Source organism: Macaca nemestrina, chromosome 7, assembly GCF_043159975.1.
Source record: "Macaca nemestrina isolate mMacNem1 chromosome 7, mMacNem.hap1, whole genome shotgun sequence".
Lineage (NCBI taxonomy): Eukaryota > Metazoa > Chordata > Mammalia > Primates > Cercopithecidae > Macaca > Macaca nemestrina.
In genome coordinates, this window is record NC_092131.1 from 145,093,601 (window position 1) to 145,118,414 (window position 24,814).

The 24,814-nt window shown below is 36.6% G+C and overlaps 1 protein-coding gene across 5 annotated transcripts in view; it reads right to left on the reverse strand.

Annotated features, from left to right (window-relative positions):
- Nucleotides 1-24,814, reverse strand: part of LOC105489751 (transcription factor 12) — a 366,026-nt gene that overhangs the window by 220,929 nt on the left and 120,283 nt on the right. The window lies entirely within an intron of this gene.

The following is a 24,814-nucleotide window of genomic DNA, read 5'->3' on the forward strand; positions in this document are numbered from 1 at the left end:
AAACAGTTCCACTCTTATGAAGGTGGCAAAAGAAAATTCACAGTGAGAAATAATGAGTTGCCATAACCAACAAAACAATTCATTGTGCACCCTTAATGCATCTTCGGATACTTGGGTTCCATTATTTTCACCTCCCAATCAGTCCCCAGAAAAAGCTGGAAGACTTGGATATCTCTCAATTCAGTCATTTCTACCTCTTCTGTTTTGAAGACTCCAGTCTTTTTCATCTTCGACTGCTAGCAGAGTACACTTCTCTAACCTCTTCTGAGTTTCATTCTATGATGAAATTCATCAACACAGAAATAGTTGACTTCTTTCTTTCATTCTTTCATGAGAACAGCCTGGATATTACAACGATAACATTCTGCTAAGTTTAGAAATTATCTTTCTTTCAAGATATTCCTGGAAGTCCCTCTGTAATTTCCCTGTAATTTAGGTGAGAATGTGGTATGTAATAAATTAAATGCCACACATTCTCCACTAATTTGCAATGATTACCATGGCTCTTTTATAGTGACAGAATTACCAAATTGAAAGGATGGGTAACAAAAAGCAGGGAAGGGAGATGGGTCAGCTTCCAAAGTAGAATGTACTAATTACTAACTTAGTTATTAGGACCCTATTATTTTTATGAATCTGTACTTCTTGTATCAAATGATTAATGCATATTTTAATAACTTTTTTAAAAGAGTTAATACAAAAGATGAGTATCTAGTATAGACAACATTGCAGGCACAATTTCAAGTGAACCAGAGGCTTTGAAAACACAGAGATTATGTGAACAGTGTTTTGTTCATTCCTGTGGAGCTCGTATTAAAGTTCCAAATTTGAGAGATATTCTATGAGTTTGGGGAATGTGGTGTAAAAAACACTGTTACTGGCTGGGAGCAGTGGCTTCCGCCTGTAATCCCAACACTTTGGGAAGCTGAGGCGGGCGGATCATGAGGTCAGGAGATCGAGACCATCCTGGCTAACGCGGTGAAACTTCGTCTCTACTAAAAATACAAAAAATTAGCCAGGCGTGGTGGCGGGCGACTATAGTCCCAGCTACTTGAGAGGCTGAGGCAGGAGAATCGCTTGAACCTGGGAGGCGGAGGTTGCAGTGAGCCGAGATTGCACCACTGCACTCCAGCCTGGGCAACAGAGCAAGATTCCATCTCAAAAAACAAAAACAAAAACAACAACAAAAAAAAACACTGTTACCATCTCTCCAGTATCATTAGATACCACTGAGCTATCTTCCAAGCATTTTCTTTGCAACCAACACTGGAGAATAGCAGCAAGTATTCCTCTAAGAGTCAATCCAAGAAAAAGGCGACCATAAACCTACAAAATCCACTAATAAATGGAACTGCAAAAAATTTTATGAAAAGTTGTATTTTAAAAAATCACTTTTATTGAACATATAATGGAAAGTGATTTTGATGAATGTTGTCCTAATGAAAATAATCAAACCATAACTTAGTCTTTTTATGACTTTATATTTTCTTATATCAAATGATTAATAAATATGAGGCTTATGTGTATTTTAATTTTTATCTCATTTAGAGGCAGGGTTCTTGTTCTGTCATCCAGGCTGCATTGCAGTGGCATGATGATAGCTCACTGCAACCACAAAATCCTGGGCTCAAGTGATCCTCCCGCCTCAGCTTCCCTAGTGCTAGGACTATAGGAACATGCCACAATGCTCAGCTAATTATTATTATTATTTTTTATTCTGTAGAGACAGAGTCTTACACTATGTTGCCTAGGTTGGTCTTGAACTCGTGGCCTCCAGCAATCCTCCTGCCTTGGCCTCCTAAAGTGCTGGGATCACAGGTGTGAACCACCATGCCCAGTTTTGCATGTATTTTAAATACATTTGTAAAAATATAGAGAGGGAGGAAAAATGGGGGCCAGTTACAGAGAACATCTCAAGCAAAATTTAAGACACACACAAAATTATGTGAAACTATATATTCAATTTTCATCAAGTGACTTCTATAAAACAAAGAAAAAGCAAAGATTAATGAAATAAAATGGTAATTAATTAGGTGATGGAATCACCAGCTAAAGAGTAGTATATACCACTGATATTGGACATGACAAGGGGCTCAAAGAATGCTATAGAATAACAAGAATCTGGCTAGGTTTTAAACTCAAGCTCTGTAGTTTTATTGTTAACATATCCAGACTCTTAGTAAAAGGTCGTGGCTGGTACTGACAAAGGCAAGAGTCATCTTTTAGCATCAATGACTCCTTTCTGCTAAAGACAATGGCTGTACAAACACAGAAATATGACAGGAATAATAAACTTTCCAAAGCTTCAGCCATAAGACCAAGGTAAGCAGAAAAAGGAAATTACACACAGAAGATAAACCACACAGATATTATACAAATTGACCAAAATCTGAAAAAAATACTTATTGACAAGAAAATACACCACAGTTGCAATACAGTGATGAGGGGTAACATTTTTCCTTTTAAGGTATTTCTGAATTATCATTCCCAGATTATTTTCATCATTCCCATTTCTAGTATATGCATGCCAATTCAACAATTTCAGAGAAGTGAGTTCCTTGACTCATATACTAAAATGGTAGATGTAAGAGAAAGTTCAGCAATAATTAATGATAGAAACACTTTTGAGTCTTATTTGACTTTCTAATAAGTTTTTTCCATTTCTATTCAACATGATTAAAAGGGGTGATCAATAATAGAATGACTTCAATTATCCTTTTCCTTGTTAATCTTTTATGTAAATAATCTCTTAGTACCTGCTTTTCTGAATGGAACCAATTAAGCAAAATGCAATATATTCTGATTCTATGTGCTCCATTTTTAAAAGCATGCTGTTTTAACTTGGTATTTTCCAGTAAGGAACATTAAATTCTAGACCTCATATCTAAAAACAATAGTTTGTGAACTTAACAAAAGCAATCTGCCACCTTCTTTTGTGAAAACATTTAACAAGAAAAGTAACTAAGAGCAATCATAAATTACTATATATACAGGCAGTTCCCTAAAAGGCTGAGACCTTAAGGAAGGAATAAAAAGGTGAAATTCAAGTTTTTAAGATTTCAGAGAATAAGACTCTTAGAGGAACAGGTAAACTTCTTGGCCAAGTCCAACATTTGCCATTACTCCTCTTTCTAGGAAGAACACAGATTTAGACTACCTTCTTATGCTCTACTCCCATCTTAGTATTTGACCAAGAGTATTTTCTTTCTAGTGTCAATAAAAAACTATCCCACAGCTTCTCTCCTATTTCTTCCCTTTCATCAAGCCACCACAGTCCTACAGGCATCTCTAGGTTTTGATCTACTACCAAAAACTGGAAACTGGATTTTTTTTTTTTGGTGGGAGGAGATGCTTTTCTATGCCCGAAGCACCTATGGTGTTTCCCTCCATCCTCTCCCCCACCCCCCACCACATATAGGCCCTGTGAACAAATTATTATTAACACTGTGGAGTTTTAGTAAGTAAAGCAGCCTGAAAGTAAAAGGGAGGAATCAGGAGCAAAGCTGCTGACATGAACACCAGTTCCTTCTCTTCCCACTTGCCACTACCAGACCTATCACTAAGACTCCGACACCCTGAACTAAGACTAGGGTAAAGTGAGAAATAAGACAGGAAATGGGAAAATATTTTCAGTTAGTAGTGGTGAGTCTGAGGAGCCAAGAAAGAATGAAAGGATGAAACAGGGAGACAGCATACAAGAATGAGAGAAATGGTCAGGATATCCCTGCGGCAAAAGCAGTAAGAAAAGCAATTCAATCTGGCCATACTGGTAGGGTATCATAAATGAGAGCCTTCCCTGTGGGAAAGAGACACACATATAGTTGGGAGCAAGGGCACAGGGAAAATCACATACACATTTCTCTCTTTTTCTCCCCCCACCCTCTGATGCACATGTGCACTGTGCCTTTAGTAGCACTGAAATCAAATTTTTATTCAAGAAAGTAAAATGTACTCTAAAAATATCAAATCTCAGCACTGTCATAAATAAGGGAAACATAATATACTTTGCAGGATTGCCATCTGCTGTAGGGGGATCCAGCAAATGATTTGATGAAAGAATTCTGACTGGAGATAGCTATATCACATAACCAAAGCTATGAATGTGTCTGTCTTTAATAGTGTCTTTATTCAATTCTATTTGTAGAGTAAGGATATTCCTTTAGATAAGACTCAAAGGCTGCAATCAATTGTAAATTAATATATACCTAAAAAATCAACACCAAGATTTTTTATTGTATTTTTCACATTTTAGATGCTCATGAAATAAATCTACAAATGCATTTTCCCAGAAATACATTGTGAAATAGGATCAATTAGAATATAATGACAAGTGCTTTGTTATTTTGCTACACATTAATAAAAAAGGAAAAGCTAGGAAAATATTAAAATTGCAAGGGAATTTAATAGAAGTTAAAACATGCTACCTCATCTAAAGTATAAAACATTATAGAGATTTTTTTTACCTGTAAAAAATTTAGGTTCTGTGCAGTGAATTGTCAAATAAAACAGTCTAAAAACCAAAAAACACATATGTAAGAAAGTAAGTCCGGTAGAAAGATTAGAAGGAATCGCCCTTTCTGGTCATCCTTAATAATCCAATCAGAATTTTTGTTTGGCATTGTTGAGACCAAAGATTTACAAGTACAGATGTTCCATTAAAGTCTTTAATGCCACAGTACAGTACAATAAGGTAATGAACACATGGCTAATTTCATTAAAAAAATGGCTAATTTTGAAAATGACTTTCAAACACAGATTTTGCTATATTATTGTTACTAGCCATATCACCCTGATACAAATGCCATGTAAAGATACAAAAGGAAAATCCAGTGACCGATTTAATCAAAGAAGTAAGAGTACAGGGCCAAAAGGAAATGCCAAGTCTGTCTCTTTAAGAAAAAGACACTGCCTGATGGCCAGGAATTGAAAGTAATACGTTCCCAGGGGTCGACTTGGGAATTGTCTAATGGGAACTATAGAGTGATCTGGTGGTCACTGTATCTTAAAAGATTTGTTCTGTCTGAACAGACATTCCAACCCTGACAAAGCCTCTTGAGATACCTTTAAAACTCCCCTAAACTAGCTGTCAAGTTTCTAGAAAGAAGGAAGGGTCCTCCCTACATACCAGAGAAGCAAGTATTCTCCCAATCTAAATACCAAAGCCCTGTACCTGAAGACCAATGCCAGTGTTTTCTTCCATAGAAGCACTACAAACAGTTTTAAAAAATGAAAAACAAAAAACAAAACCCTTATGCGATTTTTAACACAATCAAATCATCTCTGACCTGCATTACTATAATAGTTTCCTAAATGTTTTTTCTTCTTCTTGCCTCTCCTACTAAAGCAACCTTTTAAAAACAAACCAAATCATGTCCATCTTGTGCTCAAAACCTACCAATGGCTTCCCAACTCATTCAGAATTATTAATAAACGCAATGGTCTACAATGTTTTACAGGTTCTGCCTCCTACCTCTCTGAACTCATCTCCTACTATTCTTTGTCTTACAATAGTTACTGTAAATCCTAGGGCTGGTGGAAAGAAAATATCTAGCTAGCTTGCTATCAACTACATAAAGGCTCTGGGGAGTGAACAAAAACAGGCTGATTTTGGATGAAAATATAAACTTGGAAGAAGAGACCAGAATGGGTGAGTTTCTCTTTTCATCAGCGTTCAGGGACCAGCACAGGTGAGTTTTCCATTCTGAAACCTTTGTCCTGCAGGCAAGCAGCCATAACCTATAGTAACTAAAATTCCAACAGAAACCCCACTGTCTTTTTGGCCTGAAGGAAAAGAGGACAGAGACAGGACGACCACAGTCACCAGAAAGTGAGGATAGAATCCGAAAAGGGAGAAAGCCAGAAAAGAGAGGTCCCAAATTTTTTATTTATCTCTGCCCAAATATTTGGCTGAGTACTGGAACACCATTCACAGGGCAGGCATAAGGCAGTTTGTAGCTGAGACTAAAAGAACCGAATTGAGATTTGAGCATCTACCAACTTCAGGCAAGAGATAATTTTTGCTATGAGTCTAACCAAAAGCAAATGGCTCACTAAAACAAATACATCAAAACTCTTTGGAAGAACATGAAATAAGCCAATTTTTCCACAAATAACATACATAATATCCAAAATTCTTTGACAGTAATATGTAACTCAATCTCAAGGGAAAAGATAATCAACAGAGGCTAACAGCAAGATGACCCAAAGTAAAATTTTCAGACAAGGACATTAAGGCAGATGCTGTAACTATGCTCATTGAAGTAAAACATACATGCTTTTAATGAAAAAAAAAAAAAAGTGAAAATATCACGAAGAAAAAACATTTAAAAAAACTAAAATTAAGCCAGGTGTGGTGTCTCATTCCTGTAATCCCAGCACTTTGGGAGGCCAAGGCAGGTGGACTGCTTGAGTCCAGAAGTTTGAGACCAGCCTGAGCAACATGGCGAAACTCTCTACAAAAAATTAAAATTAGCCAGGCACGGCAGTGTGCTCCAGTATTCCCAGCTACGCGGGAGGCTGACACTGGAGGATTGATTGGAGCCCAGGAGGCAGTGGGCGCAGTGAACTGAGATTGCATCACTGCACTCCAGCTTTGGTGACAGAACGAGATTCTCTCTCATAAATAAATAAATTAACTAAAAATAACTAAAATTGGCTGGGTGCAGTGCTCAAGCCTGTAATCCCAGCACTATGCGAGGCTGAGGCAGGTGGATCACCCGAGGTCAGGAGTTCGAGACCAGACTGACCAACATGCTGATACCCCATCTCTACTAAAAATACAAAAAAGTAGCTGGGAATGGCGGCGGGCGCCTGTAATCCCAGCTACTCGGGAGGCTGAGGCAGGAAAATCGCTTGAACCTGGGAGGCAGAGGTTACAGTGAGCTGAGATTGAACCACTGCACTCTAGCCTGGGCAACAAGAGAGAAACTCTGTCTCAAAACACACACACACACACACACACCCCTAAAATTAAATATCTGAAATTTAGAAAGAAATTTCCTGGATGGTTTTAAGAGTGAACAGAGACAACAGAGTAATAGTAAGTGAACCTGATGACAGATCATCAGAAATTATCCAATTAATAAAAAGAGAAAAAGGATTAAAAGAAAATGAACAGCGCCTCACAGACCTAAGGAAAGATATTTAAAAGACTAACATAAGTATAATGAGAGAATAAAGAAAATATGGTAGAAAAAAGTGATTGAAGAAATAAGGCCAAAAAATTCACAAATGCAGTGAGACACAAATTTACTGATTAAAGACTGTATACAGTGAACCCCACAGAGTATAAATAAGAAAACCATACACAGACACAACATAGCCAAGCTGCTGACAACCCAAAAATAAAGAGAAAAGTTTGAAAATGGCCATAAAGTGACATACTAAATTGAAAGTAACAACATTTCAAATAACTAAGAACTTGTCTTCAGAAACTATGAATGCTGGCAGATGTGAAAAAAATATCTTTAAAACGCTTGGGGCTGGGCGCGGTGGCTCAAGCCTGTAATCCCAGCACTTTGGGAGGCCGAGACGGGTGGATCACGAGGTCAGGAGATCGAGACCATCCTGGATAACACGGTGAAACCCCGTCTCTACTAAAAAATACAAAAAACTAGCCGGGCGAGGTGGCGGGCGCCTGTAGTCCCAGCTACTCGGGAGGCTGAGGCCGGAGAATGGCGTGAACCCGGGAGGCGGAGCTTGCAGTGAGCTGAGATCCGGCCACTGCACTCCAGCCTGGGCTACAGAGCGAGACTCCGTCTCAAAAAAAAAAAAAAAAAAAAACGCTTGGGGCTGTGGGATGTGGGAGAATGATTATTAACCAGAATTCTATACTCAGCAAAAATATCCTTCAAGAATGGAGTTGAAATAAAGACCTGTTCAAATAACAGAAAATTAAGAACTCATTACCAGCATAACTCTGGTATAAGAAATATTAAAAGAAGTTCTTCAGGCTGAAGGATAATTTTTTTTTTTTTTCTGAGACAGAGTTTTGCTCGTTGCCCAGGCCAGAGTGCAATGCTGTGATCTAAGCCTACTGCAACCTCCGCCTCCCAGGTTCAAGCGATTCTCCTGCCTCAGTCTCCCAAGTAGCTGGGATTATAGGTGTGCACCACTGCACCCAGCTCATTTTTGTGTTTTCAGTAAAGACAGGGTTTCACCATGTTCACCAGGCTGGTCTTGAACTCCTGACCTCGGCCTGATTCGCCTGCTTCGACCTCCCAAAGTGCTGGGATTACAGGCGTGATCCACCGCACCTGGCCTAGGTTGAAGGATAACGTTATCAGAGGAAAACCTGCATCCTAGGGAATAGTATCATATATAATAAATAAAAAGACTAATTTTTCCTTTAATGTTTTAGAACACATAGACCTTAGGAGAGAAAAAATGATTTTCTCTCCTAAGAGTTACAATGAATTTAGATGTAATACATATGATAACTATACTATAAAGGAAGGCAGTAAACAGACGTATAAAGTCAAAAGAGTTCTGCTTTTACGTGAAGTGGCACAATATTAACTCTACATAGCCTTTGAGAAGTTAATGATGTATGTTAACATCCCTATTGAAGCTACCGGGGCGGGGGGGGGGGGGGGGTGGGGGGGAAAGCAGAGGCATTGCAAAAAAGCCAGCTAATAAAAGGAGTTCTAAGAAAATCCCACCCCAAAAGAATGGAGATACAGTAAAACAAAATACAGTTTGAACACACAGAAAACAAACAAATTAGTAGACCTAAATCCAACCATACAATAAAACGTTCCACTTCTGTCTGGGAAAGAAGACAGGGAAGTGATGAAGTAGATACTCCTTTTCTCAGTGGGAACACACCTCATTGCTCTGTGAGCTCATAAGGTTCATGTTGCTGCCCTTCTTGAACAAGACAATTAAAATTGGGTTTGGTGGTTAGAAAAGGAAGATGAAAACACTACAAGTGCACTTACCCATTAAACAAAAAATATACAACACAAACCAACGTGAAAGTGCAAAGGCTTTTTGTTTTTTGTTTTTATGGTACTCATTAGGATCATAAGTCAGTACCAACAAAGCAGTTTCTGCATAACTATCAAGCACATTTTAGTGGCTTTTTGCTGATTACCTAACACAATTTGCTATGTAAAAACAGCTGTGTGAGCAATTACTATTATTAACTTAATTCCACAAACAATTCTATTCATTTCCTGTAATGAGGCCCATGCACTCCCTGGTTCAAGTCTTAGACCATTAATTCCTATAATGACAACACACTCTGCCTCTCTCAGAGGAACTCTAAAAATTTTCCTTTCATATTTTCCCTATATTTAAAAATTTCCCTCATAGTACCAAACTACCACCCAATTCTTTCCATACTCAGAAAGAAAAATTTATATTAATCACCTTCACTCCTTACCATTTACTCACTCATTAATTAATCTCTTGCTATCTATCATCTTCTGGATCATACCAGCAAAACCAAATGCCAGGCACACAGCAGGCTCTCAGCAAACATTTGTTTACAGGATAAAACTGAACTCTTTCAGGTCATCAAAGCCATCCTAGTCATAAAATATAACTCTTACTCTTATTCTTCATTTCTTTGATCTCTATAGCATAGGTCAGCAAACTTTTGCAATAAAGGGCCAGATGATAAATACTTTACGCAACTGGGGGCCGATCCCTTCCATACCAACTACTCAACTCCACAACTCTAGCAAAAAAGCAGCCACAGGCGTTATGCAAACACATGGGAGTTGCTGTGTTCAAATAAACTTTGTTTACAAAAAAAAAAAAGGCGATGGGCTACAGGTTATATTTACCTCTGTTCTGCGGTGCCTGATCCTGTTAACCACCTCACCTTCACCACATTGGTCTTGTGAATGTCTTGGATGTGACAAAATAAAAACAACCAAAAAAGCAAAAACAGACAAGTGGGACTACATTAAACTAAAAAGCTTCTGCATAACAAAGGAAACAACAGAGTGAAAAGGCAATCTACAGAATGGGAGAAAATATTTGCAAACCATAACTCTGATAAGGGGTTAACGTCCAACATATATAAGAAATCCCTACAATTCAACAGCAGAAAAATCCAAATAAGCCAGTTTAAAAATAGACAACACATGTGAATAGACATTTCTCCAAAGAAGGCATACAAATGGCTAACAGGTATATCAAAAGCTGCTTGGCATCATAAATATCAAGAAAATATAAATCAAAATCACGGTAAGATATAATCTCACACCTGTTAGAATGGCAATTATTAAAAACACACATACACAAGAAAACAAGTGTTGATGAGGATACAGAGAAACTACAGCCCTTGTACATTGCTGGTGAGAATATAAAATGGTATAGCTGCTATTAAAAAAATGGTATGAGGTTCCTTTAAAAATTAAAAAACAGAACTATCATAATGACCCAGCAATCCCACTACTGATTATCCAAAACAATTACAATCAGCATCTAAAAGAGATATCTGTATTCCCATGTCAACTGCAGCATTATTCACAATAGCCAAAATGTGGAAACAACCTAAATGTCCATTAATGGATGAAGTTATACTGTTTACATGAGCACTATCTAACATGTCTCAAATTAACAGCAAAGGCCACATTCAGGTCTTACTCTGTATCACCTTCAATGCTGAATACACAGAAAAGCTCACTAAAGAAGTTTTTTACAAACAACATCACACTGCTTCTTAATGTAAGGACAAGTTTTCTAGTAGCAGCCATAGTTTTTTTGTTTTTTGTTTTTCGTTTTTTTTGAGATGGAATCTCACTCTGTCACCCAGGCTGGAGTGCAATGGCATGATCTCGGCTCACTGCAACCTCTGCCTCCCAGGTTCAAGTGAATCTCTTGCCTCAGCCTCCCAAGTAGCTGGGATTACAGGCACCCACCACTAGGCCCAGGTAATTTATATATTTTTAGTATAGAAGGGGTTTCATCATGTTCGCCATGCTGTCTTGAACTCCTGATTTCAGGTGATTCACCTGCCTCAGTCTCCCAAAGTGCTGGGACTGCCACACACCTCGCCTAGCTATAGCTTCTTATCCACTTACGTTCACTCTCCCAGTCTCCCTGGTGAAGGGCATGACATTGCAAGGCAGCCTTCATAAAAGATACAAGTGATGACCAAGGCACAGAACAAAGGTAATCACACCAAGAATGCACTCAGCTGAAAGCCCTGATACAGCACACTGTTCTCATGAAATGGACTAAAAAATTCATACAAATTTGTTATATGTATGAGTGTACATATGTAAGCAAAAATTATTGCCATGTAGATTTCTAAATTCTGAACTCTCATAATGTCTAAACCTTCCTGATTTCAAAATATTATTACAAAGCTCTAGTAATTAAAACAGTATGGTCCAGACATAAAGTCATGTCATTAAAAACAGAATCACAGACCAATGGAACGTAATAGAGAACTCAGAAATCCATGCATGTATGGTCAACTGCACTTTGACAAGGATGCCACGAATACATAATAGGGAAAGGATAGTCTCTAAAAATGGCAATGGGAAAACTGGACGTCCACATGCAAAAGAATGAAATTGGATGCTGATCTCACATCATACGAAAAATTCAACTGAAAATGGATTAAAGACTTGAACATAAGACCTGAAACTATAAAGCAAAGAAAAAACCAGACTCTCTGGGTAAGATCCAAATCTATATGGTTAAATGAAGGCACTCCCCAGTCAATACGGCATGTGGTGGCTAGACAAGCAGAAAGCCAGTGTCTTCTTTGCTTAAGAAGTCAGAAAACAGGCTGGGCGTGGTGGCTCATGCCTGTAATCCCAACACTTTGGGAAGCAGAGGCAGGAGGATCACTTCAAGTCTAGGAGTTCGAGACCAGCCTGGGCAACATAGAAAGACCTCGTCTCTACTTTAAAAAAAAAAAAAAAGAAGAGGAGGAAGAAAAGGCAGAATCCAGAAAACAGAATTTGAGAATGCCAATGTGACTGGAAATTATGGAGGGAAACACAAGGGAGCAGAAAGCCACAGCTGAGAAAGGTCCAAAAATTTACATTTAATTTCCCCTTCAATCTTTATGACCTCTCAACATAAACGTGAGGAAGAATACAAGAATCCCAACTAAAAGCAACAGCTGGAACACAAATAACTGATCACAGATTTCAGATGCTGGCTACCACAGCAGAGACTAATTAGAAAGGCTTGGTAAATAATCTGGGCTTTCTACAGACCTGCCTTAACAAAGCAAAACACCATGCCTCAAGATAATTAACCAATAATGTAACTACTTACCAGAGCAAAAACAAAACTGCAAAAATTAACAAAAGCCAAAACTCCTACAATGTATCATTTATATTTTCCAATATGAAATTAAAAATTACTAGATGTGTGGTGAAATAAAAATGTGACCATTAGTCATCATATCCCAAAATGACAAAGATGTTGGAATAATAAAGGGATTTTAAAGCAGTTATTATAAATATTCGAACACGTTAAGAAAAAGATAGTCAAAATGAATGAACAAATGGAGGCTCTTAAGAGAGAAAATCTTTTAAAAAAATAAAATTCTAGCATTGACAAGTATAATATCTGAAATGAAAATTTCATTGGATAAGCTTAACAATGAACTGGAGCAGCAGAAGAAATGGTAAGTAAAACTGAACACACATCAATATAAAATTATTCAATATTAAAGCACAAAAAATACTGAAAAAATTAATAGTTTCAGCTACCTGTCAGATAACATTAAATGGTCTAAATGCATGTAATGAGAGTATCAAAAGTATGTAAGACAAAAAAACTGGCAAAAATTTCCCCAAATCAGTGAAAACAACTTGTAGATCCAAGGAACTCAGCAGTCTCTAAGTTGGAGAGAACTACAAAGCAAACCTCACCAATGCACCAATAGTCAAAATGCTAAAGTGCAACTGCAAAGAAAGAAATCTTCAATTCACCAGAGAGAAGATAAATTACATAAGGGGAAAATGATACGAAGACTTATCAGAAACAATAAAGGAATGACACCCTTTAAGCATGAAGAGGGAAAAGGAATGTCACCTCAGAAATCACTGACTAGAAACCCAAACTACAAGACATGCTAAGTAGAGTTTTTAGGCTGAAGGAAAATAATACCAGATAAAATTCACAACTACAAGAAAAAAGAAAGCATACAGATGGCAAATATGTGAGTACGATAAAGATGATTTCTCCTCTATTTTGTTTAAAATGCACGTGATTGTTCAAAGCAGAAACTATAAAGTTGTTTTGAAAATCTTGTAACATTTTTATGACAAAGAATAAGAAGAGGTATACAGAATAATACTTTTCAAGATCCTTAATTTTACATTGACATAGTAAACTAAAAGCTCTGAGTAAACTGTGATTATACTGTAATTCCTAGAGGAACCCCTAAAAATAACCGAAGGAGGTCCAGCTAAAAAGCCACATTGAGGAATTAAAACTGAATTTAAAAAATTTGATTAATAAGTCAAAAAGGGCAAAACAAAGACACAAAATAATTAATGGCACAAAAGAAAACAAATAGTAATGTTACAAAACTAAATATATCAATTAGCACAAAGAATTAGAGAGAATGCAGAGCAACTAGAACTGTCATGGTAAAATCAGTCTGGAAAACTGGCAATTTTTCAGAGTATTAAAATAATTCTAAACTCTGACCTAGAAATTCCAGTTCATGGTAAATGAAAAAATATATATATCCACAAACAGAATTACACAAAAGTGTTTATAGCAGACTTATTTGTAATAGCCAAAAACTTGAAAGAGCCCTAATGTCTATTATTGATACAATGAAATACTACCATTCACCAACAGAAAGAACAAACTGCTAATACACACAACAAGGTGGATAAATCTTGTGAGCAAAAGCAGCCAGACACAGAAGAGGACACAGTATCTCATTCCATTAATGTGCAATTCCAGAAGTAACGAAACTAATCTATGGTGACAGAAATCAAAACAATGGTTGTTTGGAGTGGGTAAGGGTTGACTGGAAGGAGACATGAGAGATCTTTCTGGAGTGCTGCTGGGTAGGCTCCTGGGAAGCAGATGGAAGTATCTGCAAAATAGATTCACTGAAAAACGCTCTCATGTTCAACCTATGAGTTGAACGTGGGGCAAAGGGGTAAAGGGAGAAGCTGAATTGAACTACACAGCAACAAATGCCTCAGCTGATCACATGGGAAATTCTGGAGCTGGGATGACATTTGAGAACTGTCCCAAATTGCTGCAAGTGGGCCAAGACCTTTATACCTCTCCCTCCATCCCACGGCCCCCAGAAAGTGGACACAGGCGGCCTCCAGAAAGTGGATGTGACCATGGTCAAGATGGCTCTCTTTAGCAGAGGGTAACTCTTGAAGAGCAACTGTGGTTGAGTCATTCACCAACACTTCCAGCAGCTGGAGGAGTAAGTAATACTATATTTTTATTGTACCTTTTCTATGTTTAGATACACAAATAATCATCATTGTGTTACAACTGCCCACTGTATTCAGTACAGTCATATGGTACAAGTTTGTAGTCTAAGAACAAAAGGCTACACTATACAACATAGGAGTGTAGTAAGTTATACCATCTAAGTTTATGTAGGCACTGTACCCTTTATGACGTTAGCAATAGAATGAAATCACCTAACAAGGCATTTCTCAAAACATATCGCTATTAAGTGACACACAACAACGGGGATATGTTTTGAGATATTGTATATTTACACTTGATATTCAAGAGGGAAAAAGGTTTTTTCAGTTGAGGCTAATATTTTCTTTATAAAATTTCCAGAAATATTTATTTTCTCTCACAATCCAAATAGAGAAAGGTGAAAAATCAAGAATTCTTTTCTGACATTTTTGTAATATTGCAAGATAGTTACTGTTCAAGGCAGAGATCTCCATAAGTCAACCAATTTTTGCTCATCTAACCCCAATACAATTTCTTATATTAAGAATCCTTATTAAACTACTCAAATTATTATTGTTGAGTAGTTTTAGGTATACAAAATCACTTATCTTGTTCAGTCTTTCTGAAAGTAAGATGGTAATCAAGATAGCAACAGAAGACAGTAACTTAACAGAACTATTTATAGAACACACTTCCCTTTGGTAACCTTAAAATACAAGTGAAGGGCTAAAATCTCACCATTTATTCTATAAACATCTATGATAAAGTAACTTGTTTGTACTACCAAGCATCATTTTAAATGTTCTAAGTATTATACAGAATACCTATCAAGTATGTAAAACCCTTTAGAAAAAGCAATGTCAATGGCAAAATGCTGGCAAAATACTTATAGGTGACAATATTTCCTTAAGTACAAATTTATTCTAAATTTGCTGTGTCCTTTAGCTGAATTAGCCATGATCCCCACTTTAAAATTTTCAAACCAAAGAACTTGTAAAGATGAAAGGCATAGTTTAGTTTCATCTCTGCCTATGAGCAAGAAACCAGACTGAGCTTAATTTCCTCAGTTACAACATTAACAAGATTGGGGAAAAAATGGGTAAAATATGAGAAGTTTATATATTGTTCAGAGCTGCCTCAGGAGGCAAGAAGGGAAATACTGTTTCTCCCTTGGTGTGCCTTTAGTTAAAGGAAGATATTTATCGATAGTGTGAAGGAAACTTGAGAGATTAAGAACATTTAATATATGCATTCCAATAGTTAATTTAAGAATGTCAGCCAGGCATGGTGGCTCACGCCTGTAATCCCAGTACTTGGGGAGGCCAAGGCAGGTGGATCACTTGAGATCAGGAGTTCGAGAACAGCCTGGCCAACATGGTGAAACCCATCTCTGCTAAAAAATAAAAATAAAAATGAAAAAAACATACAAAAATTAACTGGATGTGGTGGTGTTAGCCTGTAGTTCCAGCTACTCGGAAAGTTGAGCCAGGAAAATGGCTTGAACCTGGGAGGCGGAGGTTGCAGTGAGCTGAGATCGTGCCACTGCACTCCAGCCTGGGTGACAGAGCGAGACTCCATCTCAAAAAAAAAAAAAAAAAGTCAGAAAAAACGAATCTAATTGATGTCCTTCCATAACCAATTTCTCAAACTAGTTTCTGAGTTTCTCTTCAAGTCAGCCAAGAAAGCAGAATATAGTGAACTCTGTAATAACTATGTAAGGTGACAAACTCAAGAAAACATGCTTTAGAATTAGCTAGACCCAGGTATGATGCCAAGTTTTGATATTTGCTAGCTATGTGATGACCCTATCTAAGTCTGCTTCTTCCTCTGTTAAATGTGGGTTGATAACAGTATGTAACTCAGAGTGAGGCTGAGAATTAAATGAGATGACGTTGGTAAGGCATTTAAATACAGTGTCTGTCATACAGTTAAATGCTCAATAAATGTAAACGATCTGAAACTGTAAGGAAAGGCTTTTCACTCCTATTGTTAGAGAACTCATTTGACAATTTTTTCAGTGAAGAAAATCATGGAAGGCAGGCATCTGCTGCTTTATGAAGTTGCTGGGTCTGAGTTGGATTTCCCATTTGTGGTACTGCCTCTTCCAGTATCAGTTCCTCTCTGACTGGAGTATTGACAGCCTGCTGGAGCAAACAGCCTCTGTACATAAAACTTCTCCACATGGCTAGGCACAGTGGCTCAGGTCTGTAATCCCAGCACTTTGGGAGGGCAAGGAGGACACATCGCCTGGGTCCAGGAGTTTGAGACCAGACTGGGAAACATAGCGAAACCCTGTCTCTACAAAAAATACAAAAATTATCCAGGCATGATGGCATGTGCCTGTAGTCCTACATGCTTGGGAGGTTGAGGTGGGAGGATCGCTTGAGCCCAGGAGGTAGAAGCTGCAGTGAGCCATGATTATGCCATTGCACTACAGCCTGGGTTACAGAGGGAGATCCTATCTCAAAACACAAAAACAAAAACACAAATAAAAAAAAAAAAACCTCAACATGAACGACTTATTATAGCAAGTGATACATAAGATATTACCACAGAGCGTAACACTGACACAATCCTGATCCCACTGCTCTTTAAAGGCAATCAGGCTGCAAAGATACTCATTTTTACCACAAATCAACTCTTTTCCTACCTTGATGAGAATAAAAACCTAGAAAATGAAAAAGAAACAGTATTCATCTTATGGGGGAAGAAAGAATTTGAGGTATTAATCTAGACATAGTTCAAGTTGTTTGTCTTGAATGCCACACCCTTTTTTGCCCCAGTTTCCTTTTGTGAAAAGGAGATAACATAGGTTTTGCCTACTTAAGTGGTTCAGCATATAATATGTCTGGAACACATTTTACACGTGGTCATTTCTAAGTGTCTATAATCACTTACCATCACAAAATGGTCTCCCTGCACTGTTTCACTGAGTTGTTTTAAAAGATTAACACATGACAGAAAATATGTTACTGTTTTCTACAATGATCTAATTATATCTGCTTTCCACTGCTGAACATTTTCTACTCAATAAGCATTTAGTGAAAATCTACTATGATTCTGGATGCTTTCTCATTCACTCCCCCACCAGTTTATCTTCATTGCTTTTTGTATGGTAGGTTCATCAGTATCACAAATGATCAAGAAAGTTAAACTCAATAAAACAGATGTTTTCTCCCAAAATAGCCCATTCCACTTTAAGTCCACTAACCTCAAAACATGTATTTGTATGGAAAACATAACAAATCCATGAACATTTGAAAATAATGAATTATTACTAAGCAGATGTCATCCTAAACACAGTCTTATTAAAAAAAAAAAAAAAAAACTACCTGAAAAATCACATAACTAAAGTCAGCATGAAAGGCTCTACTTCAAAGAAAAGATCCATAAAATTTTGACCAGAAAAATGGATAAAAGCAAGGCTGGAAAAAAAAAAATTAGAATAGCTAGAAAAGAAAAAAAAATGGTAAGGCAAATTAGTCACAAATCTGGAACTCTCTCTGAGAGTGATGATTCATTCAACGAGTAGAATATATGCCCTGTAAATTTATCTAATGAACAAAAAGTTCATTTTAAAAACTAGTAATTAAATGATGATATAAGTAACTTCACTTAAAGAATCCACAGGTAAATTTTTTTTTAAGAGATGAGGTTTCATCATGTTGGCTAGTCTCATCTCAAACTCCTGACCTCAAGTGATCCGCCTGTCTCGGCCTCCCAAAGTGCTGCGACTACAGGTATGAGCTGCCATGCCCGGCTGGTAAATTCTTAAACAGTGAAAAATTTAAAACTCAAGCAGTAGAGCTTATATTATCATATAAATTTACTATGTGTTCTGACTCTGTTCATGTTTCTAAGAGTATATAAATTCAGTAATACAGTATTAGCTACTATTTATCCTTTTTTTTTTTTCACTTTCCCATTTAATTCAAAAACTGTTTCTTCTTGTTTCCAATTTGAAAGTGTCCAATCTGAATGTAAAAATTGTACTACTTTTTCTCTTTTATATGTTAAGCTTTTTTAAATAAAAACTTTCTTTCCATCACAGTTTTTGGTAAAAAAGCAAGATACAAGAAAAAAGTTTAAAGTGTTAACTTTAAAAAGAATGCATGAGGGGGAAAACTGAAGGGAACTAAAAAAATAATTTCACTTGCAAAGTTGAATTTTTTTCTTCCTTTTACTATTTTCCAAAATTTCTGAAATAAGTTTATAAGTTAAAAATGAGTTTTCTTGAAGAAATAACTTAAACCAAAAACAATCAATGGACAAATACAAAACTACTAGCCTAACACTTCACAGAATTCAAATACAATCAGAAAGACTTCTAGAAATTCAGTATCTTTTACTTTGCTAACATTCTGTTGATCTAAATATTACTTTAAATCAATTAAGAATACCCAATTTCTCCAAAGAAGACATACAGGTTTCTTCTTTGTATATTCTTATAGGTATATAAAAATGTGCTCAACATATCTAATCATCAGGGAAATGCAAATCAAAACCACAATTAGATATATATCCTCACACCCATTAGAATGACTATTATAAAAACACACACACACACAAAACATAAGAACATAAGTGATAGTGAGGACATGAAGAGACTGAAAGCATTGCTGGGGGGAATATAAAATGATACGGTTGCTATGGAAAACAGTATGGCAGGTCCTCAAAAAATTAAAAATAGAACTATCATAATGATCCAGCAATTCCACTTCTGGATACTTATCTAAGAGAGTTAACATTAGGATCTCAAAAAGGTATCTGTATTCCGTTTATTACAACATGAATAGCCAAAATGTAGAAATAACCTAAATGTCTATTGATGGATTAGTGAATAAAGAAAATGTAGTTTTAGTGGGTCTTTAGATGAAAAATAAAGAAAATGTGGCACACACATGCAATAAAATATTATTTAGCCTGAAAGAAAAAATTCTATTACTCGTGATAACACGAATGAACCTGCAGGATGACATGTTAATAAAATAAGCCAGTCACAAAAGGACAAATACTGCATAATTCCACTTATATGAAGTATCTAAAGTAATGAAACTCAGAAGCAGAAGGTAGAATGGTCATTACTGTAGAGTGGGGAACTGTTATTCAATGGGGACAGAGTTTCAGTCATGCAAGATGAAAAAGTACTAAAGATCTGCTGTAAAACAATGTGCACACAGTTAACAATACCATACTGCACACTTAAGAATTTATTAAGAAGACAGATCTCATGTTTTTTTAACCACAATAAAAAACAAAAAAGTAGACCTAAGAATTTATAAGAAAAAATATTTACATGTAAGGCTGGGCACAGTGGCTCACATCTGTAATCCCAGCACTTTGGTAGGCAGAGGCGGGAGGGTCACTTGAAGCCAAGACTTCGAAACCAGCTTGGGCAACATAGTGAGATTCCTGTCTCCACAAAAAAAATTTGTGGAGAATGAAGAATGCTGCCTTTCACTCTTATTTAAATCAATTTGTTTACTTAATCCCATTACTAATGTACTGTGGTTCTTCATATTTATGAAAGTCATTTTGGATGTCATAAGAAGAAGACATGACCATTATACATCAAAAGTTTACTGAACACATTTTTTCCCTAAGCCTTGGATTGGGACCTGGATTGGGAATCCAGGTATGGTGGTGCATGCCTGTAGTACTGGCTCCGCAGGAGGCAGAGAGAGGATGATCAATTCAGCCTGGGAGTTTGAGGTCACAGTAGGCGATGACTACGACACAAACTTCAGCCTGGGCAACAGATTAAGACTTTGTCTGTATACATTACAGCAGGAAAATCACGTTTTTTTTTTGCATATACCAAAAAGTGATGCCCATTTCTTTAGCCATTATCTTTTTATTTCCGTAAGAACACTCTGTTTTCAATCCTTTATCTTCAAAGAAGCATTACTACTTTTGTTTCCCTTCATCCATGTCCATCTGATGAACCACAAATGAGCCAGACCCAAACTTGCTAAGGATTCACTTTATTCCCTCCCACATGAGACAAGAGGTTGCAGTGAGCTGAAATCATGCCACTGTACTCTAGCCTGGGCAACAGGGCAAGACTCCGTCTCAAAAAAATAATAATAATAATAATTGAAAAATAAAATAAGGTAAAAGATACTTTTGTAATTAAATTGACTAAATGGGCATGCAGGCAACAGCTTGAAAATGGCAATTATATTAATATAAAATATGTTGCCAATATACCAAGAAAGGATTCTAATTACAGGTCCCAATCCAAGGCTTAGAGAAAAAACGTGTTCAGTAAACTTTCGATGTAATGGTCATGCCTTCTTCTTATGACATCCAAAATGACTTTCATAAAATGAAGAACCACAGTACATTAGTAATGGGATTAAGTAAACAAATGGATTTTAACAAAAGTGAAAGGCAGCGTTCTTCATACAAACTAACTGGCTACTATAAATTTTGAAAGACCATTTTCCCATTAAAAAAAAACCTCAATTATTTTTGCTTTTGTATAAGTGATGTCTTTTGTATTTTTAACTCCAAGAGTTGCCAAAATAAGCCCATTTACATGTGATGCCTGCAAACTAGCAAATTTACATTTGGATTTTGTTGGCTTTGGACCTGCATTCTGTTCTCTTCTTTGTGCCATTGTTGTTTTTAGGTTTGGCAGTGGCTCTAGATCTTTGTTTAACTTAGTTTCTTTGTCTAACTTCTGCAGTATACACACATTATAAAATTAGCATGAAAGAACACTTTAGCTTTCATCACCACAACGAATTCCCACTGTGGCAAAGGCTTTTTTGCAAATTATGCTTATGTGAATACAAAGGGAAAAACATAGACATAACACCTAATTTATCCACCTGAAGACAACATAAAAAGTAAATAAGAGAAAGAACTATTTGGTTCAATAGTATAAAGAAAAGATTCATCGTGAAGATTAACATCCACCAATTTTAACGTACTCAAAGCTGAGTAATTAGAAAACAGAGACCCCAGCAGTCAGAGCTAAATTTGTTTGACTGCCAAATTGACCATCTTTCTTTTAATCTTTATTGTACTTTTCTATCTTCCAAAGTACTGCATCTGTCTTCCAAAGCATTTTTAGTTTTACCAAATGTAGAAGTAGTACCTGATGTCAGGTAGGACGTCCTGCCTCAAATTCTTCATGTGATTATAAACATAATAGTTTAATTTGTTAAAGTTAATACATAAGAGCCTCATCATAGATTCACGTAAGTTAATCAGGCAACAAATATCAGTAATTTAAAAGGGATTTTTTTCAGTGTGGTTTTCAGAACACTATGAGGAAATGTTAAATTGTACAAAAATAGCCAATATGCACTTAAGCAGAAATTTTGACTGTAATAACATTCACAACACCCAACTACATAATCACAAAGTCAGTTGCCTTCACATCCATATTATACGTTAATTACCCTAAATGTAATTTTTCTCCCTAATCAAGGCAGTAGTATAATTAGGAAAATTCAAAAGAACTACTTACATTGGCTCTAAACTGTTTTTTGTGTTTACATCTGATCATGAGATATTCTCAATATCAAGAGAGCTCATGTCTCTTCAAAAATAAAGAAATCATAGGGTAAAGACCTCATTTGAAACGGCTTTTATCTTCTCCTACTGAATACTAGCCTAAAAACAGCTGTCTCTTAGTTTGAAGGTTGAGCTCTTCCTCATATCACTTCTGGAGGAAAGGAAAGGCAGTAAACTTTTCAGAAAGTCAAACTCCTACTATTCAGCCAATTTTTACGGAACTCCTTTCCATCTGTTCCCTGACATTTCAGTCAGGTTATGCACTTGCCAAAGAGCTTTCTTCCAATACTGAATCCACTGGTGAAGACAAATGGAATAAGATCAATTTACTTTTTACCAACTATAATTAAAGGATAAAAAGCCATCGTGATGTCAAGATAGGCTCTACAATCAAATATGCAGCCCATGTTATAAACAAAATCAGGAATCTAGATTGAACAATAAATCAGTGGTTCACAATTCTTTGCTCTTTTGTTGCATTAAAAATGTACTCTACAATGGGGAGATAAAAAAGGATCCATATAATCATGTATTCAGAGACAGAAGATACTTTTTCAAAAGAAAGAAATAAAAATCCTGAAGAGGAGTTTGAATATTATTTATAAGTTACTCAAAAAGCCAATAATAGAAGTTCTTATTCAGGAAAGAAAGTGAGATAAAAGAGATACTCATGAACTCTGGTTCAGTATTTACTGGAAAACTTAATCAAGAGAGACCTGAAGTAATTTTTGAAGCAGAAGTTAGAATGTTGGATCAAAGAGTAATACAGTTATATTAATATAAAGAAATTACTAGGTCTGGATGACAGGCAATCATGACTTCTGACAATCTCAAAGAGCTGTGGCACCTAAGTGATAGTTACTGTGTCAGAGGGCAGGAATGTTACTAGTAACTCTTGTCCTTTAGGAGGTCTGGAAGAAACCCATAACTGTATAAGTAAATGGGTCTCATGATTCCTGAAAAGCCATTCTGCAACAAGAAGGTCCACTGACTCAATAAGTAAGCATAACCCACAGACAGACACAAAACAAAGTTTATTACAACATTTATTTTGGGGGCAGCAGGTAAAAAAGATTCTACCACGTGGACTATTCGAAGCAACAATAAAAATAAAACCTGAAGTTATGATAAAATTAAGGATTTTTTTTGGTCATAGGTAAGGAAAGGTCTGACAGAGAAACAAAACCAATGACCAGAAAACACTTGCTGAAGTAGATGGAGAGGTATGAATTGAATTCCACTAATGATCAGAAAATATAAATAGCCTGAATGGGAAATCAAATTAAATACCTGGGTATACAAATGACAATGAAGTAACTGGCTAACAAAATGCGAAGATTGAGGTTGAAATATTTCACAGAGCCTCAGAAATGGGGTAAACCAGGAGATGAGTTTCAATATGAACAAATATGTAACAAAAAACAACCCAAGCTCTATTTATTAGACATCAGGCATTAATTAACGACCTCTCAATTATAGCATCAATTACACAGAAAAGTGAACACGGATGTGTTCACTCAACCTTAATACAGTAGAAGACAGCCTTCAATGTACCTTTAAACAAATTAATAAAATCAAAAAGGCAACAAGTGGAAGAATACTTTGTAAGTTTTGTGAATTAATGGTATGGAATGAAGATACACCAAGCAGTCTAGCCTACAGAGTTAAGGTGAAAGTATCATTTGACAATTAAGAGCTAGGCACATATCACAAAAATCATAGCATTTGGAGTACCTTTTCCTTTTTCCTCATTCACACAAGAAAAAAAATCAAAGGCCTAGTCACCTATCCAGTGTCCTCTCAGCTAACTACGGTACCAATAATGTACATATATTTGCATATACCCAAGGAACCACTGCACTTCATCACAATTCTAACGTTTACCCCTATGTCTACAATATACTTGGAACAAGGACTAGCTAAAGAATAATGCAGATCTCCCTAATCTTCCTTTCCCCTGTTCCCAAAGTAGCAGTTTCCTACCAAATATAACAAAAATGCTCCCTACAAAAAATTTTTACATAAACTCTATGGCTTCTTTGTCACTTTTCTTTTTCTTCACGTTACAAGTTACATTTTATTCTCCTCTCCTAATTAAAGGAAGGACATGCTTTGGCAAGAATGCAAAGGTAAGAACAGCATATTTTCAGGCTGGTTGAATCACCTCTAGAACCCTGAAGTCGAAGACTCAATCTGTGATATCACAAAATAGTACCCAGATATTTTTTCTTTTCTTTCCCTCCCTCTCTCCCTCCCTCCCTCTCTCTCTTCCTTGTCTCCACCACCCCCACCTTCTTTCTTTTTGAGATGGGCTCTCTGTTACCCAGCTGAAGTGCAAGTGGTATGGTCATGGCTCACTGCAACCTCTAACTCCTGGGCTCAAGCAATCCCCGTCTCAGCCCCCTGAGTAGCTTGGACCACAGGCATGCACCCTCATGTCCAGCAATTTTTTTTTTTTTTTTTAATAGAGATGGGGCCTCACTACGTTGCCCAGGTTGGTCTCAAACTCCTGGCCTCAAGTAATCCTCCTACCTCAGCCTCCCAATGTGCCAGGTGTGAGCCACCACACCTACCCCATACTTTTCTATTACTGAGAGTTTGCCCTACCCCAGCTTCCTAACCAGATGTTGTAAATAAATAACTATTAATCCCTTTTTAATAGAACAGGAATTTTTTCACTTAATTTTGTTTTTACTCAAACTCTTATGAATATTAAGAATCTTACAGTGCTGAATATGATAATATCCTATGATTTGGTTCAATATACATACATGTACTAGCACTGGAAATAAAGTCCTTCCTGAAAAAGGAATACTGGTTTTCTGCCACTTCTAATTAAACCACATGTGTAAGTACATGTGTGTGAGACAGATCAACTACATATTCATAAGTATAAAAAAGGAAACGGAAATCA